The sequence below is a fragment of the Myiozetetes cayanensis genome, unplaced genomic scaffold (assembly GCF_022539395.1).
Source record: "Myiozetetes cayanensis isolate MyiCay16 unplaced genomic scaffold, myiCay2020 scf4, whole genome shotgun sequence".
Taxonomy (NCBI): Eukaryota; Metazoa; Chordata; class Aves; order Passeriformes; family Tyrannidae; genus Myiozetetes; species Myiozetetes cayanensis.
In genome coordinates, this window is record NW_026087631.1 from 19,513,676 (window position 1) to 19,525,798 (window position 12,123).

The window sequence follows — 12,123 nt, forward strand, 5'->3', positions numbered from 1 at the left end:
GCATATTCCAATCAAAACATGGATTGCAACCCATACTCAAATACTTCCCTCAATGAGGAAGGCAGACAGCTACAAGCTTTATCTTTCTTATTTTGGGAATAAAGTGCTGATTTTTTCATACACAGCTGACAAAACTTGAAACTTCAGGAGGTCTGCTCCTTTCTTCAGACTAGTCTTGATCTGGAACTCAAGTTAAAGAAGTATTTAAGATCTGAATTGAACTGTCAGGGGAATGTAATTTTTCTTTCCCTGGGATGTGCACATGGCCAAGGAATAAGAGAGCCCTGGAAAAGATGATTCCTAGGCTTTGCACAGGAACTGGAAGGAACAGAAGCTTAGGACAAAGTTCTCTGTGTCTTAAAGCTCTTCTAAACATTTAAATAACATTAGTAATGAATAAGCTGCATCTTACTATAGACTGAGCAATTCTAAAGCATGTGACTGATACATTTGATGTCTGGCTGACACTCAGCAACATATTTAATCTTTCAATAGCAGAACTGAAATCTCGTCCAGATTACAAATGGGTTAAACTCAGAAAAGGTGTGAATTAGAGGCCAAAGCTGTGATCTCCCATGTCACATACACCAAGGTTCCCACTGGTTATGACCTCAGGCACCTGTTCTTGACAGCCACAAGTCCCAGCCACAAGTCTCAGAACTGGTCCTGCAAGTAAGCAGCACATAAGGCTATGTGGAAACTCAAGCACATTTAGTGTTGTCAGCTCCCATGACTCCGCCATTAGCTTGAAGTTTAATTATGTTTGCTTTACAGTCTCTAGACTCTCTTATTCTTTCTAGAATGTTATGGTTACACCAGAATCTAAGCTTTCTTTTTAAAATTAAGTACTTTAGCTTCTATTTTGAAGATGGAGTTTGGCAATATAACTTGTGTGCCCATTTCAGGTTCAAAACACAGGAGGTAAAACAAAAGGCCCAGGCTTGGATTAGTTTTTTGTTGTGGGAGAGGGATAAACTCAAGAATTTTTGTTTTCCAACATATGTTTTTAACATATTGGATTGGTATATTAAAGAATTTACTAGCTCTTCCTTGTTTGAAAAACTCATAAACGTCCACTCAGAAACAGATTTCGCACAAAACTTTACAGAATGCATTCTATTTAGAACAGAATTCCAAACACCCTATCTACAAACAGCTCTATATAAAAAAAAAACCTTTATTTTTTAAGTTTATCTCATTGGTAATACAATTTCTAGTTCACAATGCATTATGGTCTTCCCATGATTCTGCCAGTATTGTCTCACAAACAGTGCAGCCATTAAGTACTACTTAAAGGGTAGCAGAGACTTAACAGGAGACAGACCCTTTTATCTTTGAGTCAACTTCAACCAGTAGTCCAGGAGATGAAAAGAATGATGGATTTGTGTTTATGAAGTGAGGTAAAAACAAAGTCCTAAGGAATTGCCTGATGCCACCATGCGGAAGCAATCTTCTCAGTCCAATTCCACCCCCATGTCTGTTTAGCAACAATTACTGTCCTTTCTGATACTCTTAGCAGAAAGGTCAAGCCCAGCAAGATTAAACACATCTTTTTGGGATCTACTTGTTCTGGTCCTTAAGTCACTAACAGAGACAGTCAACACCGTTGATGGACTCCTACAAAAAACATGTAAAGTGACAAGGAAGTCAGAAAAAAACCCCAAACACTAAAATCCAATTACATATTTGAAACTTCAGTAAATTCATCTAAAGAGAATAAGTTGACAGTTTCTGTGCTGGCATGAATTCTTATGTTCCTAGAGCACTCAAACCCAGAATCTTTTCATTGAACTGCAGATTGTATCATATAATCTGATTCTTCAGGCTAGCATATTAAATGTATTAACGTCTGGTAATTCAGCTGTAAGTCAGCAGAGGGCATAAAGAAGTCAGAAAGCTTTCAGTTGTAACCTAATCTGAAAATACCTTTCAATAATCTATTGTTTTAGCATAAGTTTGTTTCACTATCAAAATTTGCCTTTTGTTACTGCTACAAACTACTGCTTCTAGGCATAAGAAAATGAATTTTGTAAACATCAAACATAAATGTTATCAAACAGATATAAAGACATATTCTTTAAATACAAGTCCATCCTTACAGCTGTTACCTTCCCAAAGCCTTTGTTATATGAATTTCCACAGAAAAGCACATGGGAAAATAACAAACAAAGGCAGATGTTTGCAGACTTACCCTTCTCAAGGAAGTCCAGTATGATTTATAAATGAAGTTTTGAATGTCACAGTACTGTGTTACAGTACACACATTTGAAAACTGAGTCAGCATATGTAAATAAAGTTATGCCTGAAGCAGTGTGTCTAATCTTATCTGTGCAGCTGAAAGCATGATTCAATGTTTAATTCAAAGGACTCACACAACTCAATTTACTGATCCTATTTCGACAAGAATCTTAGAAAAAGATAACAGACTCACTGTCTTTATCAAACAGGTTTAGATCTACTTTGGCTGTAGCATGATTAGAAACTTCTAAACCCATGGCCACTGCCTTCAGTAAGTTGTGCATATTTTTTGAAACTGTAATATTTGTCCTCATAACTGGTAAATATAAGATAACAGAACCTCGAAAATTCAAGTGTAGTCAGGCTGAATGATCATATATTTGATTTTGACTGTCCTAACCAGCTGTATCAGAATCTGTTCCTGCGCAGTACTGGAAACACTTCTTAGGAGCTCAAGCGGCTCTGCACCTTGTGGTATCACCAAGGTCATCAGAAATGTAAGCAACAGCTTTGGAGAGAGCTCATCATAAAGCTTTAAACTTTGCATTAAGGCCTCCCCAGTGGTCTTCAAAGTGTGTGTGTGGTACAGGGGAGTACACCCCAGGATGTCTGGAAAACAACCCACTGGGGTGCTGGAATATTGTTTATAGCATTAACAAATGAAACAAAATGAAATAAAATAAAATATTTTTTAAAAGTGTTTCATCTTTATCTCATACTTTTAAAAATTTTTGTATATGCTTTATAATGTATATAATGCATTAATACAATAGTACATGTATATAAATATATATGTTTCTATTAGGGGTGCATGCTCAAAGAGGTTTTACTGATAGAGGTGCATGACCAGAAAAGTTTGGACGTCACTGTTTTAGCCTTAGTACACTAATGGTGTCAGTAAATAAGAGCACGGGATGTGCCATTGTTAGATGTAAATTCTTTTATCAGAATGAACTGATTTCCCCTGGACATAAAATAAAATACAGGAATTGGAAAACCAGAAGTAACATAGGATGTTTCCCCCCTTCCTCTCCTTTCCGATTCCTTTTATTTTTCCATTTTCCTTCTTCCTGTCTTTCATTGTATTTGGCACTTCTTCATCTATTAATTTCCCCACTCCCATTAGGATTAGTTATATTTTCCTTTCAAAAATGTTTTATTTTATAAACAAAAGCTCTTAGCTGCTTTCATATTTTTCTTTTTACTTTTACTCATTTTGTTTAGTTCTGTCAAAATCTCTCACTATTCCCAGGATCTCTCCTTTTTCCATCTCATTCTGCCCATTTTGCCCTCCTCTCCCTAACCACAAGCTCTTATTATTTGAACTGCAGATGCATCTTTGGGCCTTCCCCAGGCCTATTTCCTACCCCCAGCTGAACCTTGACCTTTTTTCTTTTTCCCCAGTGGAGCTGTGTATTTCCAACATCCTCTCTTTCCTGTTTTCTTCTCCCACAACAAGATGGAAGAGAAATACTTAGGAGTAGTGACATGCCTTTGTAGTGTTCTGTTTCCTCTGGCCTTCCGGCTACCCTTCCGCTTGGCAAAAAACCTCCTCTTACGAAACTGGGAATAGCTGAACATTTGCTGCAGCAAGTCCTTTCTTGTATGCGCTCCTGTGCACCACCGAAATGCAGAACATGGCACGCAGTCAGTGGAGCCTCATCCACTTCTGGCAGCAGGTTGGAAGATTTCTGAGATGACGTAGAGGCTTGTGAATCACTGACACTGCTACAGGGACAGCTAGATGAGGGCAAGGGTGAAAAAAGGGAATAGGTAAGGAGAGCCTGCAGGAAGAAAAGGGTGTGTCCATCCGAGAGCTGTAGCAAAGGAACAAGACAATCTAAACTCAGGGGAAGACTGGCCATATTTGCACGTGGCAATTACCTTAATTCAAAAACAGTAACAGCAGCAAACATATTATTTGCAATTGCAAATAAGCAATTTGGCAACATGCAATTTAACAGCCTTTAAAGTCTGACATAATTTATTTAGTTGTTTCCCTGCTGCTGCACTTTTCAAAAAATTATTAACCTGTTTCAACACATAAAATGGCATAAGAAATTATTGGTTACAGTGAAGTGCAAACCGAAAAACAGTAATGTAGATACTTAAGGCACTTAATTTTTTTCCTCTTAGAAAAATTTCTGGAGTTAAAAGATCACTACAGGAACTATATGCACATTTCTGGTCAAAAATATTACATCAAAGCATTACAGTACATATCAAGTAACTTTACTAACAAGTGAAAGATGACCATTGAATTAATCCTCAAAATATTTCCTGATACATAGTTTCACTGCTTTAACTATACTAAAAAAATAATCTAAGTGCTTTGGAGATAATGTTTTCCTTTTCTTGATATATTTTATTCTACTAATGTATTTTTTTAATTATTCTATCAGAGAAAGAGTGTGAACACCTACATTTCATGAATGCCATCTCCTTTCCTACAGTAATGGTCTCAAAAATCAACAAAAACATGTCTACAGAAATATTCATAGAAAAATATTCACAGAATCACAGAATCATAGAATCAGCTGGGTTGAAAAGATCATCAAGTCCAACCCTTGATCCAACACCACCCTGGTTACTAGACTGTGGCACTCAGTGCCACATCCACTCTCACCTTAAAAACCTCCAGGGACAGAGAATCCAGCACCTCCCTGAGCAGCCCATTCCAACGCCTGATTACTCTCTCTGTAAAGAATTTCTTCCTAATATCCAACCTAAACCTCCCCTGGCAGAGCTTGAGACCATGCCCTCTTGTCCTGCTGATAGTTGCCTGGAAGAAAAGACCAACCCCCACCTGGCTACAACCTCCTCTCAGGGAGTTGTAGAGAGTGATGAGGTCACTCCTGAAAACAACCCCAGCTCCCTCAACATCTCCTCATAGGACTTGTGCTCAAGTCCTTTCACCAGCCTGGTTGCTCTTCTCTGGACCTGCTCCAGCACCTCAATGTCCTTCCTGAACTGAGGGGCCCAGAACTGGACACAGCACTCCAGGTGTGGCCTCACCAGCACTGAGTACAGGGGTAGAATCTCTTTCCTGGCCTGCTGGCCACACTATTCCTGATGCAGGTCAGGATGCCATTGACCTTCTTGGCAATAATATACAACAACAGCTAAACAATATTTATCTCTCTCTATAATATATACTGTGACTCTCTTTATCAGATTATTTGAAATCATGTGCACATATTTTCAGTAATACAGTTTCTTAGTGCACACTAAGTATGCATTACTTTTCAAACAGGACATGGCAGAGGAAAACTAAATGATTAAGGAGAGGGAGCACTTGCTTTACAAATAAAAACTATGAAACCTGCTAGAGGGAAGTTGGGCAAGATGATGGCAGAATTGTTCACCAAATCCTGCAAACACAAAAAGGAAGACTATAATTTAGCAGTGAAAATTTTAGGACATGGATTTAGAACGGAAAAGAAAGTACTTCTTATAGAATGAGTCATGAAACTGTTGGATTTATAGACACGAAACAACAATATCAAGAAGTTTGAGAAGGGAATAAACACAATCATATATAAAAGATATTAAAGGGTATAGGTTTGGACACAGCTTTTAGCATTTCTAGTTCTCTGATTTAGGATGTTGATGGAGCATAAGAAGATCTGACAAGACAGAGTACACAGGTCTACAACCTCTTCCTAAATCACACCTCTGATTAGCAATGTTGCAGCCAGAATACTGGGACATACGGACAATTTACTTGACATGCTAAAGCACTCCTAAGAGAATTTACTGTAAGAAAAGCATTCACTCTGCATTAGTTGCTAACCTGTTTGCATGTTCTAAGACAAGTAAATGCGATATGTTTAAAAGAAAGAACTATAAGGAATCATGTATTTATTGTGAGTAAGGTCAGGGTTATTGCAGAAAAACTTATAAATAAGAAATTAATATGTTTGCTTAAGTAAAACCTTTATTGTTCACCGATATTCTGTTGCTCTACATGTAGTCTACACAGTGCAGAAAGCTGCAATGATATAAAATCTAGATGTGGAAACAGATGTCTCTATGTTTCATGGAAGCCTAACGCAGCAGAACAGCTCCTATCATCATAACCAAAATGGTTCTCTAACTAGACCTATGTTACAGGAAAAAAACCTCCTATGAACCATAAAAGGGAAGCACAGAAAAGCACTGCAGCCAGCTAAATCATTCACTAATAATAAGAATCCAGTTCTCAGCTATCATAAAGGATCACAGTTGACTACAATGAAAGTATACAATTATTCAACAGCTGTATACCTACACTTATATGGAAATGTGTACATTTTAAAAATACTTACCAAATGCTTAAAAACACACACCTTAATGATTCCTGGTTATTTATGAAATCCAATTGTTCACTGAAGTAATACTATGCTAATTACAATTCAGAACAAGTGATAAAGTTTAAATAAAAGAACAACAAAATTACCATACCATGGCCAAGTCCTCACATATCACACACAGTAAAAGAGACGACTTGAATAGCTGTTGAACAGTGACAAAGCAATAATCAGAAATAAGTCATAATTCTTTGTTGCCAAGTGAACACTATTGTTCATATGTGACTGTAGCTATTCCCCAACTACAGAATTCATAGAATTGTTAAGATTGGAAAAGATCTTTGGGGTCACCAAGTCCAATCACTATACCATGTCCCCGAGCACTGTATCTGCTCATCTTCTAAATACCTGCAGGGAAGGTGACTAAACCACTTATCTGGGCAGCCTGTTCCAATTCTTGACAATCCTTTTGGTGAAGAAACTTATGTTAATAATCAATCCAAACGCCTCTGGGGCAACATGAGGCCATTTTTTCTTGTCCTATCGCTTGCTACTTGGGAGAAGAGATCGACCCATGTAAACAAACTTGTTTATGAAAACTTCAGTACAAAGCAAGCATAAATGTCGCAGATCAGACACTCGTGGGAAAATACAATGTGATTTTGTAATTGATGAACAATGCCTTGCATTTCCTTACAGTTAGTAATTGAAAATTTAGCACAACAATGATGCATTGTAACAGTAACGTCTGAAATGATCATAACTTAGATTTAATGTTTACCTTATCTGCATTATTCTGGAGTTGCCTTCAGGGCTGCATATTTAAATTTGCATAATCAGATTTGTCAGCCTTTGTGGTTTTATGATGCCTTGTGATATCTCACGTCTCTGAAGAGCCCTAGTTACTGACAAGTGAATCTCAACTCTTCCTTGAAACAGAACCCTCCAGAGCCTTTGTGACTACAAAGAAACACAAAAAATACAGCCTACATACCATTCTAACTTTTAGAACTACTCCAATTCTTTTTGTTTAGGAATCATAAATGACATAATGTCAGGTCATCTATTAGACATCTGCTACAGCAGAATGGGAACTCGTACATTTTCAAGACTGCATTCTTTGTCTACCCTCCTGTTCTGGCTCCAAGCATATGGCTTGCGTTCTACCACTTGGGAGGCCACAAAAGCTCTGATGGGTAGCAGCTTTCATTCATGTTTGTTGCTAACTATACAAAAGAGTTGGTCAAATGCAAAATAAAGATGTAAACTATGTACTTAGTGCCATCTTGGGTAGTAGAAAGGTCTGAAAACCGTAATTCCTTATTAGCACTTAGTTTTTTTCACCCAGATCTTTTGTGAATGTGCTTCTAGTGAATTAAAACATTGCCACCAATGTAATAAAACAGCATCATCCTGGCAGGCTGTTTTAAAGCAGCAAGCACCACTGCTGTTTTAAAACAGCGACCACACTGAATAGTGTTCAGCATCTACCAAATGGACCTACCAAACCTACTTTAATAAATGGTTGGGGCAAAATCACAATGCACCATATGTGCTTACAAATCAATAATGCTCTGACAAAGCTGCTGGTGATTTTTAGTTCACACTCTCTTTGCTCTCCTCAGAACAGCTTACAACATTTACAGTGTACTTAGACTATATAACCTTTAAGAGCTGATGACCTGCCCAACCAAGGATCTTAGCAATACTTAAGGTGCTTGAGAAAGACTTGCACTGCTGATATATTTCTTTGAACAACTAGATGAGTTGCTGATCAAATGACTTAAAATGCTGTTCTAGCTTAAGACTTACTTGGATCTTCGGCATAGTTCAGTTTTCGAATGTATTAAATCGAACATTTACCTGACTCCAGAAGAAAACTTGGGGCAAAAGCTTCTGTGGCTTTGTGGTTTGGGAAGTCAAAAATGTCCCAGTGTGACAGCTTGATTATATCCATATGGATATGCCACATGCTCTAGGAGACAGAGCATAGTTACCTATTTTTGATGCATGCTGCTTCTAACATAGTAGAAAGGTAAATTGACTATCTCATCTTCAATAACATCTCTTTCACGTCTTCTCTGCAGTACTTGCTGAAGGTTAGAAAACTATTTGCCCTCTTTAAGCAAAAAAATTTGAAAATGAAGCCTTAAAATTACAACCATCTGTATGAAGCCTCCTTTACCAACCACAAAACCTCTTCTAGGCAACAAAACCCGTCTGAGGTTTTCTAATTATTTTAAAATACATTATTAGACTAAGACACCTTACTAATGCCTCTGAGAAAAATTTGATGCTGGGATAATTTTTTACGGTTGGTCCTCCTTTTTGGCAGGATAATCTGTTTTTAAGACCACTTCTTTTACACTGTCCTCTTTCTTAAAGCATTTTCCTTGCCATTTTACCGGAAGTTTGCTAGAATTTTACTTCTTTCACAGAAAGAAAGAAAGAAGACACTTTAACAGAGAGTAAAAAAAAAAAAGGCAAGAAGGTACAGCATAGAATTTATTATCATCCTATCATGGACATTAATAGGGAAACATTGTTTCTTTGTATGGCTATTTTACATCTAATAATCTCACAACACAAATTGGTTATGAAGTTCTATATGTCAAGAGTTCTAAGATTATATCAGGTTGCCCTTTTAATCTGGTGCTACTTAAGCTCTACTGGTTTTCACACGAACTTTTAACAGTTGGAAAGTGTCAAATGCTATTTGGATTATTTGGATTATTTGGATTATTTGGATTATTTGGATTATTTGGATTATTTGGATTATTTGGATTATTTGGATTATTTGGATTATTTGGATTATTTGGATTATTTGGATTATTTGGATGTGTTTAAGTGATGGAGAGCAAGCCTGATGAACAGTTACTAGCTCATGACAAACTTCCCCATAAACAACTTCTCATTTCTGTTTTACAGACACTACTCAGGTGAAGTAGAGCAAGCCTTATTACTCAGGTTTTCTGAAACAACCCAAAATAACCCTATCTCCATTCAGTCTTCTCTGCTGCTTGCCAAAGATAGCATAATAGTAGTTGTGAATGCAACAGTCCCATCTTTGAGAATGTTGAAGATACCTTCTTTGTTCTTCTTGTCTTTTCAGGATAGCATGCTTATACTTTGCATCTAGCTTTTCAACCTTCCATTTGTAGTACACTGTATGATCTCTGATGACACCGTCCATGGTATAAATTTTGGTATTAGTCTGACTCAGCAGCAGTGCATCAAACAGTGATGGCTTTATGATTAAGAGAAAAAGGGCTCTTTCCATAGCAGTCTTCTCTGTTGCTTTCTGTTGCTCAAAAATGAAAGCATCAAAAGTAAAGAGCACCAAATGGATATAATTCTTGTAACTAAACAATCTCCACTTCTGAGCTGGTGTACAAATATGTGTAATAACAAATATTTAAGTGATTTGCACACTTCACAAAAAACACATAAAGGCAGAGGCTGAAAAGAACCCCTTGAGATCATCTACTCTGACTCTCGCGCTCAGAGCAGGGTCAGCTACTGCAGTTTTGCCTAGGGTTGTGCTCAGAGGAGTTCTAACTAGCTGTAAAGATGAGACCTCCATAGCCAGGTACAGAGTTTGATCTTCCTTACAGAAAGAAAAAAAAACGATTCCAGATTAGATTTCCTGTATTTCAGTGTGTGATCACTGACTCTTGCCCTCAAACACTGGGGAATGTCCAGCTCTCTCCCCACTCTCCCTCAGATACTCACACACAATTAATATCCTGACACACCTTTTCTACTCCAGGATGAACAGCCCCAGCTCCCTCAGCCTCTCTTCCTATGATAGAGGCTCCAGTCCTTCAGTCATAGCTGTGACCCTGCACTGGATTTGCTTCAGTACATCCATATCTTCCTTACACTCAAGTGTCAAGACCCAGACTCAGCTCACATGTGTGTGCACTCACAGCGCAGAATTGAGGGGCAGGATATTTCCCATGACCTGCCATCAAGCCTCTGCCTAACACAGCCCAAGATACTGTTGGTCACCTCTGCTGTAAGGCTGCATTGTTGGCTCATGGTCAGCTTGTAGTCCAACAGGGTCCACAACTCCTTTTCTGCAAAGTTTTGAATAGATCAGTCCCCTACTTACACACTTTTTCCCTTACTTTTGACTTTAATGTAATAACAATATCTACTGCACAGTGAGAAAAATTAGTATCTGTAGGACCTGGAATATTCCACAGGAGAGCTACCCTGCTGCCTAATGTCATCCAATTAAGAGCCCAAAAGTAAACATGTAATTTTTCCCCCCACTAAAAAAAAAAAGGCAAAAAAAACCCCAAACAAACAAACGAGAAAAAAAGCAACAAAAACCAAAACCAAACAAACCCCCAAACCACTTGAAAAGGAAAGCAAGTTTTAAATTAGTCAGTAAGAGTAGCTTACTGAACATACACTAGAATTCTCTGCTGGTACAAGCAGAGAGTAAAGAGAGAGAAGTTTTATGTAGCAGTGAATGTAACATAGATCCCATTTTTAGACAGTAATCTCATATTTTACATAAACAAAGTTGTTGTAAAGGTTGATTTGCCAAGGCTTCCAGAACTGAAGAAGACAATTTACTGTCAAATATTTGTCTCTTAAAGAAAGAAAACAGAAATGACACCACGAGGTTCACAAAATGCTCTTTTCTTTTTCCCTAAAATACAGACATTGTCTCGTTAATGAATGCTGAATCAACTCTTATTTATCAGGAGACAATTGCATCTATAACATTAAACAACATCCATTGTCAGTTTCACTAAAACGACGGTTTAAGGACAAGGCAACCAGGATGTCAAATGTTTTGCGCCTAGCTGCAACAGCTCAGAGTTGCCTTCTGTCACTAGCAAGTTTGCTGATATAATATGATCCTTAATGCAAGCTAGGCTTTGCCTTAACCCCATTTTAGTTCTTTCAAGTAAAAAATTATCTGAAAAATCGAGGTATAAAACACAAATCAGAACAAACTGGCAATAATTAATCATGGATAAGTGGTGCAAATGAGACCAGAACCTCTTCTCACCAGTGTAATCCAGCACAGCTGCATATACTGAGAACAAAACACTGTTAGTCAGGCCTTTTGTTCTGCTTCAACAAAACATAGAAACAAAAGCAGCAAACCCACTATTGCCACCTTTTCTGCCTTTCAATTACAGGGTGCCATAATATTCAGTCAGATAGTTCTTGCGATGCCACTTGATCATTTGCCTGTAATTTGCAGGCCATCAAAATACAGCCCATCTGTATCACTTATCATTGCACTTATACATTCTTTGTGAATTTCTGAGAAGGAGTCTCAAAACAGGCTTCATTCATCACACAGAAAGCACTTAAACACTTAATTGTAATGATTTCTGTCTAGAACAGTCATACTGGCTGGAAGGTACTAAGAAAAGGAAATCAAACTATATATTCAATATGATGTAATAAAGCTGACTTACAGTCAAATATTTTATATTAGGATAAAAATCCTCAAGTCTAATGCTATTTTGCCTGAATATACTCTAAATTTCCGAACACATTGAAGCATACTTGATGAAAAAGACAAATAAGAACACAGTTGCTTGAGAAAAAATTTTCTTCTGCTCAA